Raw genomic sequence first — 8338 nt, forward strand, 5'->3', positions numbered from 1 at the left:
TTGGGCTTCTCATCTCTTCCTTCGCTCTGGGTCCCGGGGGAAGCGTAAACAACGAAGCCCTTTACGCGTCGATCCGGTGCACTTGGGAACACAACAGCCCGTCATGTCGACTCGATGCACTTGACAAGCTTGTCATTCATGCGGCTGAACACTGTCCAGCAAGTATAAGCGTCAGCGAAGCATCCGCGCGCACTGTGTCTCGAACTAAGCACCGGCACCAAGCAATCGCAACCGCTCGCTGTGATTCAAGATGGCGTCGCAGCGAAAAACGGCGACGCGGGGGCGGTCAAAGGATGGCACCACCCTGAACGGCGGCGCTGGCATCGAGGCACCCTATTTGGCTGTATTCGGTTGTAGCGCCCTCTGTTCACTGGACGGTGCCTATACTGCGAGCTTGCCGCCGTCTTAAATTAAACGTTTACATGTTTGTCACAGAGCAAATAATGCTTGCTTTTTCCACATTGTGAATAACTATTTCATAACGCGTTTTCGTGTTTTTCTCGATTATCCATGACAACGTGCGAGATATAGCGCTGCACTGACAAATTTAATTCCTAATTATATTGGAGTCATCCATTTTCCGTGGAATGCGTTCGGGACAGTTAGTGTCCCTGTCGGGGCGAAATGCTAAAACACCCGTGTACTTAGATTTAGGTGCACTCAAAGGAATCACAGGTGGTCCAAATTGGTCCGGAATCCCTCAATTTGGCGTGCCTCATAATGCAGGTCGCGGTTGCGGCGCGTAAAACCCCATAATTTTTTGAACGTTAAGGAGAGTTACTTACTCATGACAGGCTTATCACAGCTGCTTCGGTACGAATGCCGAAACTTTAGGACTTCAACTAGTGTCGCTCGTTTGGCGATACAGAACTACGCTGCTTGCTCTTCCAGTGGCCCACCATTCCCTCATTGTTGGCGATCACGAAAGCGATCAGGCAAACTTGCGTAGCCGACGTAATTTGTTGGGCCTGTTTATTGTTATTCAATTCCTGGCTGGCGCGGTAGCGCCGTTCAGAAAATATTGCCGCAAGTCTGCTCCTAAACATGTGTTCTACGACGGTAGCCAGCGAGCCACTGTGTCAAAAGAGCGTCTGCTACCTCTCGCGCGCCTGCTTGGTTTCGTGGGGTGGCGCAATGTGTGCCGCTCGTGCACGCGCACGAGACAGGGGCTCGGACCATCACTGGAAGAGAAGTGCGTTCGGCGCAGAGACGCTCCTGTGGAACGTTCTTTGAAACTCTTCGTGTACATAGTTAGTTGCAGGGCACAGGTCCGCCCTTAATAAACCAGTTTTTCTATTTTACTCCTCGAAATACCGTTACATTCTGGTGGAGGTGCGTGGTATGTTTGGAAGTCCCCTGGGTGCCAGAGACCGGAGCCCCGATCCTCAGTGATTCCAATCTGGAGAGGTGACTCCAGTGCACCAGCGCGCCAGCCGCCGACTTCGGGGAGACCCGCCTGAATTCGGACCGCTTCCCACTGCTACGGCCACACGGACGATGTCTTCCACTGACGCCACGACGATGACTAGCCAGGCGACATCACCCGAGGTCGTCGTGTACCCGCCGCGCATGCCCGAGATGTTCCACGGCGACCCGTACGAAGACGTCGAGGATTGGTTGGAGCACTTCGAGAGGGTCGCAGATGTCAACGGCTGGAACCCAGCACGAAAACGTCGCCACGTGTACTTCGCGTTGAGGGATTCAGCAAACACATGGTACGAGAATCACGAAGCGGTGTTAACGTCGTGGGAAGAGTTTCGGCGACATCTGCTTGCTGCGTTTGCATGCGCCGATCGCCGAGAGAAGGCTGAGAATGCTCTGCAAGCCAGGAACCAGCGCACCAACGAGAGTGTCGGCATGTACATCGAAGACATGTCCCGTCTGTTCAAACGTGCCGATGCAAACATGTCCGAGGAGAAGAAAGTGCGCCATCTTATGCGTGGCGTGAAGGAGGAGGTATTTGCCGGGTTGGTTCGCAACCCGCCACGTACTGTTGCGGAGTTTCGCACCGAGGTGACGACGATAGAGAAGGCCCTGCAGCAGCGCGCCCGCCACTACAACCATGATGTCAGCAGCGCCCCTGTGGACGTTCTTTTGGTAGGCATGGGCAATAACACCGAAGCGTTGAGAGAGCTGGTGCGAACTATCGTTAAAGAAGAGCTTCGGAAGCTGCAGCAACCGCAAGTCGCGTCGACTGTTTCTTCGCTGGCCGCCGTCATTCGGGATGAAGTTAGGCATGCCATGTTAGAACCGCAACCGGAGGTACAGCCTGTTTCACTCGGGCAACCACTGCAGGAACGCCGCGTACCAACATACGCTGACGCTGTGCGTCAGCCTGCCGTACAGACTGCATCATTCGCAGCCCTCAGTGCACGCCCACCGTCTCCCCGCAGTGCATCTTTCCAGGGAGAAAGATCCACGAGTACAGACCACGAGTACAGACCACGGAAAAACGACGTATGGCGTACACTCGACAGGACGCCGCTCTGCTTCCATTGCGGAGAGGCTGGACACATGTACAGATGGTGCCCATATCGGCGAGTTGGCCTTCGTGGATTCGCTGTCAATGCACCTTGCCCCCGCAATGGGGAAAGACCCATAGATATCGAAGATTACTTGTCGCAAAGTCAACTTGCAGCTGCTAGTTACCAACACCAGTCACGGTCACCAGCGCCCGCCCGCTACCGATCACCAAGCCCACGACCCTTTTCAAGTTCCCCAAGGCGTCGTTCAGAAAGCCCGCGCCCGTAAAACTAAAGCCAGCGACCTGGGGAGGCAAGGCCGCTGACGTTCGACAAAGCGAAGATCCTCCGTCAATGTTGCAGTGCAGTAGCGACAAGCCGAAATCGACGACTACGATAAGTACGCAGAAAATTTCTTCAGACTTACTTATTGCCGTGGATGGACATGAATCGAATGCTTTAGTAGACACGGGTGCTGATTATGGAGTCGTAAGCTACGCACTCGCAAAACAGCTTAAGAAAGTTTTGATGCCGTGGAACGGACCGCACGTACGTACAGCTGGGGGTCACCTCATTAGTCCTCTGGGAATATGCACTGCAAGAGTTCTGATTCGAGGTGTAACTTACGTTACCGAATTCGTAGTACTTCCGGACTGTTCGAGAGACGTTATACTCGGTATGGATTTTCTGCACGCAAACGGTGCAATAATTGACCTGCAGAATTCTAGCGTTTCCTTCTCTACGAAGTTGGCCATTGACATGGAGGAGCCTGAGGAACCGGACTACACTGCCTTGCGAGTTCTTGACGCAGACGTAACTGTGCCACCACGAAGCAGTGTACTGGTTCGCGTCAGAAATCAAGCATTCGTTGACTCCGAGGGTATAGCGGACGGCAATGTCGAGCTATTGCTGAAGAAAGGTATTTGCATTGCTACGGGCATTATCCGCTTACGCGATGGGCTTGCCGATCTATTGCTGACAACCTTCGGAAATGAACTTCAGCATGTCGCGAAGGACACTGCCATCGCCTTCCTGCACAGTTTTACTACAGTGACAAGCTTATGTACCCTGGAGTCGGAGCCACCTCCTGCGAAAACTACGAATAAGGCCACAGCAGCAGTTGCAATAAGCCCACACCTATCGCCAGCCGAGGCGAAAACCATACAAGACCTCATAGGTGCTTTTGCAGAGTGTTTCTCTACTTCCTCAAGAGTACGGAGAACGCAGGTTGTTAAACACGGTATAATAACAGATGAAGCAACCAGACCTGTATACCAACACCCATACCGAGTGTCGCCGAAAGAACGGGAGATCATAAAGAATCAGGTGCAAGATATGCTTCAGGATGATGTCATTCAGCCGTCCAACAGCCCATGGGCGTCCCCGGTAGTTCTTGTCAGGAAAAAGGACAACACAATGAGATTTTGTGTTGATTACCGGAAACTGAACAGCATCACCAAGCGTGATGTGTACCCCTTGCCACGTATCGATGACACCTTGGACCGGCTGCGTGATGCAAAGTATTTTTCTTCGTTGGATTTAAAAAGCGGATATTGGCAAATTGAAGTGGACGAAAGAGATCGTGAAAAAACAGCATTCGTTACTCCGGACGGACTTTATGAGTTTAAAGCACTCCCATTCGGCCTCTGTTGCGCGCCAGCGACCTTCCAGCGCATGATGGACAGTGTCCTGTCGGGTCTCAAATGGCAGTCATGCCTAGTATACTTGGATGACGTTGTGGTATTCTCTTCAACGTTCGAGCAGCACGTGGAGAGGCTACGTTCAGTGCTCCAGGCTATCCAGTCGGCCGGCTTGACAATCAAACCAGAAAACTGCCAGTTTGGATTTGAAGAGCTTCGTTTCTTGGGTCACGTCATCAGCGCTCAAGGTATTGGACCCCGAGAAGACTGCAGCCGTCGCAGGATTTCCAAAGCCACGAGATAAGAAAGAGGTGCGTCGATTTTTGGGTTTATGCGCTTGCTACAGGCGATTTGTAGAAAATTTCTCAAAAATTTCGGAACCTCTAACAAGACTCACGAAAGAAGACATACCCTTCGTATGGCATACCGAACAAGACACTGCTTTCAAAGAATTAAAGAAGCGTTTGCAATCCCCGCCAATCCTCGCCCACTTCGACGAGACCGCAGACACAGAAGTTCACACAGATGCCAGCAATCTGGGTCTTGGCGCAGTTTTAGTTCAGTGGCAAAATGGAGAAGAGAAGGTCATAGCGTACGCTAGCCGCACTCTTTCAAAAGCTGAAAGAAACTATTCTGCGACGGAGAAGGAGTGCTTGGCAGTCATATGGGCCATCAGCAAGTTTAGACCATACCTCTACGGCAGGCCGTTTCATGCAGTTAGCGACCACCATTCACTGTGCTGGCTGGCAAGCTTGAAAGACCCATCCGGACGACTTGCGAGGTGGAGCCTCAGACTCCAAGAATACGATATTACCGTTGTGCACAAGTCTGGGCGAAAGCATAACGACGCTGAATGCTTGTCACGCGCACCGGTCGGCTCTCCTCCTTCTGAAGACGACGATTTCCCATTCCTTTGTGTTATGCGAGCCGCTGAAATCGCCGAGCATCAACGGGCTGACGCAGATTTGCTCCCACTCATAAAGTATCTCGAAGGGCATAACGTTCAAGTTCCACGAGTGTCTAAGAGAGGATTATCTTCATTCTGCCTCCGAGATAACGCACTCTACAAGAGAAACTTCCAAAACAACAATGAAAAGTTCTTACTCGTCGTACCGTCAGTTATGTGGCCTGAAATATTAGAAGCCTGCCATGATGACCCATCATCAGGCCACTTGGGTGTCACCCGAACATTCGCCAGAATCCATGCAAAGTATTATTGGCCGAATTTATTAGCGTCAGTACAGCACTACGTGAAGACATGTCGCGAATGTCAAAGGCGCAAAACACCACCCGTAAAGCCAGCTGGTCTTCTTCAACCCATAGACCCACCTAAGACTCCATTTCAACAAGTTGGGATGGATCTTCTTGGACCATTTCCCACATCGTCATCAGGGAAGAGGTGGATCGTTATCGCGACCGACTATTTGACACGATATGCTGAAACTGGCTGCCTTCAGCGGGGAATGGCCGTCGAAGTTGCCAAGTTTTTTGTTCACAACATAGTGCTTCGACATGGTGCCCCAATGGTTGTCATAACAGATCGAGGTGCAGCATTTACAGCTGAGTTGATGCAGTGCTTGATGACGATGACTAACACCAGTCATAGAAAAAGCACTGCATACCATCCCCAAACAAACGGGTTGACGGAACGCCTCAACCGCACCTTTGCTGACATGTTGTCAATGTATGTTGACATCGAACATAAGACTTGGGACGAGATCCTGCCCTACGCTACATTCGCCTACAACACGGCCCTACAGGAGTCCACTCGTGTCACTCCGTTTGAACTTGTCTATGGGCGCACCTTCACAACAACTCTGGATGCCATGCTGCCACCAGATAATGACGACGGCAACCCGTGCGACGTTGACGAGTTCCTATAAAGAGCCGAAGAAGCCCGCCAGTTGGCACGATGCCGATTACGCCATCAACAATGCAAGGATGCACGTTCTTACAACAGGCACCGCCGAATAGTTCAGTACCAGCCGGGTGACAAGGTGTGGGTATGGACACCAGTGCGACGTCGCGGACTCTCAGAAAAGCTACTACGACGGTACTTTGGCCCTTATGAGGTTATCCGTCGACTAAGCGACCTGACTTACGAAGTAATCCCTAGTGGAAACGAGCGCACTAAACGCCCTAACATTGCTGACGTCGTCCACATAGTCCACATGAAGCCCTATTACGACCGATAACGAAAAGCCTCAGATTAGTTAACTACCCTCCTGCCGGCATCGGGACGATGCTTATTGGAAGGGGGAGTAATGCCGCAAGTCTGCTCCTAAACATGTGTTCTACGACGGTAGCCAGCGAGCCACTGTGTCAAAAGAGCGTCTGCTACCTCTCGCGCGCCCGCTTGGTTTCGTGGGGTGGCGCAATGTGTGCCGCTCGTTCACGCGCACGAGACAGGGGCTCGGACCATCACTGGAAGAGAAAGAAGTGCGTTCGGCGCAGAGACGCTCGTGTGGAACGTTCTTTGAAACTCTTCGTGTACATAGTTAGTTACAGGGCACAGGTTCGCCCTTAATAAACCAGTTTTTCTATTTTACTCCTTGAAATACCGTTACAATATTCCCGCCTGGAATCTTGATCCCCATTGTTCTCGCGTAAAATCGCGTGCTTGCTGTTGCGTGTTACTGCGCTCGCTTGCAACGTGTTACGTTTCAACTCGTATTGTAATGGTTGCGTGTGACCCACGTGTTTTATTCTTTTCATTTGCGTTTAGTGACTGTGATGTAACTGTGTACTGCGCATTCGGTCGAGCTACAGTCACCCACGCTTCGAATCTATTGATTGTTGGTTGGCACTTCTAAAATATTGCGATCTTTGTGGGTGCCTGCTCATGGTTTCAGACTCCGGAACACGCCGCTTTGCGCATAATTTTCTTTCGCGCTATCAGTTTAACCCATATATTCTGCACGGCTTAAATTAATTCGCATCGACATTCGTACTGCAAGTCATAATCTGAATATGCTAAATCTCGCGGGCTGAAAACGAAACGTTAGGTGAACTCGTAATTAAAATGAACGAAAATCTGGGGCTTTACGTGCCGGAAGCGCGATATGATTATGAAGTACGCCTTAGTAGGGGACGTCGGATGAGTTTTTACCACCTGTGGCTCTAGCGCGCACCCAGTGCACAACACACGGGCATTTTTGCATTTCGCCCCCATTCTAATGCGGCCGCCGCAGACGGGATTTGCGCACCTACAGCACGCCCCATATCTCGTTTCCTTGTTTTTTTTCTCTGGTTATACAAGTATCGCCAGGCTATCTACGCGTTTCCACGCTGTTGTGTTCTTCTTTCGGAAGTGTTACGAGCTAAAACCACTTCTGATTATGAGGCACGCCGTAGTGGAGGGCTCCGGATTAATTTTGACCACCTGGGGTTCTTTAACGTGCAATACAACACAAACACACTGGCGTTTTTGCATCTCGCCTCCATCGAAAGGATCTCCATCGCCTCCATCGAAATGAATCAACAAAAGATACAATTTCGATAAAGGGCTTGCAGCATGTGTATGATTTGAAAACGAAAAATGTCGCTTGCGGCGTAGTTGCGGATGACGTGGCAGCCTCCAACCATGGCACTGGCCTTCTTGGACAAGGCTGTAGTTATCGCCAAGAATCCGGATTTCACGGTAGTATCTCGGCGGCATGCTACCGCGGCTACAGATAAGGCCGAATCGCAGCGATGGCATTATTGCATCTGCATACGGAAGATACCTAGGTCGGATTTCTAACAGTTACTGTTTGCAAACAAGGCTGCGGTATAAATGAGTGGGAACTCTTATAAGTCATGCGCAATAAAATCTTTTTATAGCGAAGTTGAAGAGGGAGCCAAAATTTCGTCATTATATTGATTACTGCCGTTCACTGCAATATATGCGCAATGTCGCGCACAAATTTCAACTTCTATAGAAGAGGGCTTTTCGGCCAGCATAACCACTACATGGCCACGTGCTCGATGAACTTCTAATAAAACAGCAAAAGAAACTTCGGCGTCCTTAACACACCACTTCTTAGCATCTGACACGATTGCCTTTACGATAGCTGCCTTGTTTCAATGTGATGATCTTTCGTGACCGCTTTTAGTTGTATCGTCTGTAGCATCGCGAAACCGGCGAAAAGGTGACGCGGTTGAATAGGTTGCACGCTGCGACACCAACAATGCTCGTCGTGTGCGAGCAGCACGTGGTACACACAGGGAGGCGTGGCCTCTGAAATTGCCCCAGCG

This window comes from Dermacentor silvarum, chromosome 2 (genome assembly GCF_013339745.2).
Source record: "Dermacentor silvarum isolate Dsil-2018 chromosome 2, BIME_Dsil_1.4, whole genome shotgun sequence".
Lineage (NCBI taxonomy): Eukaryota > Metazoa > Arthropoda > Arachnida > Ixodida > Ixodidae > Dermacentor > Dermacentor silvarum.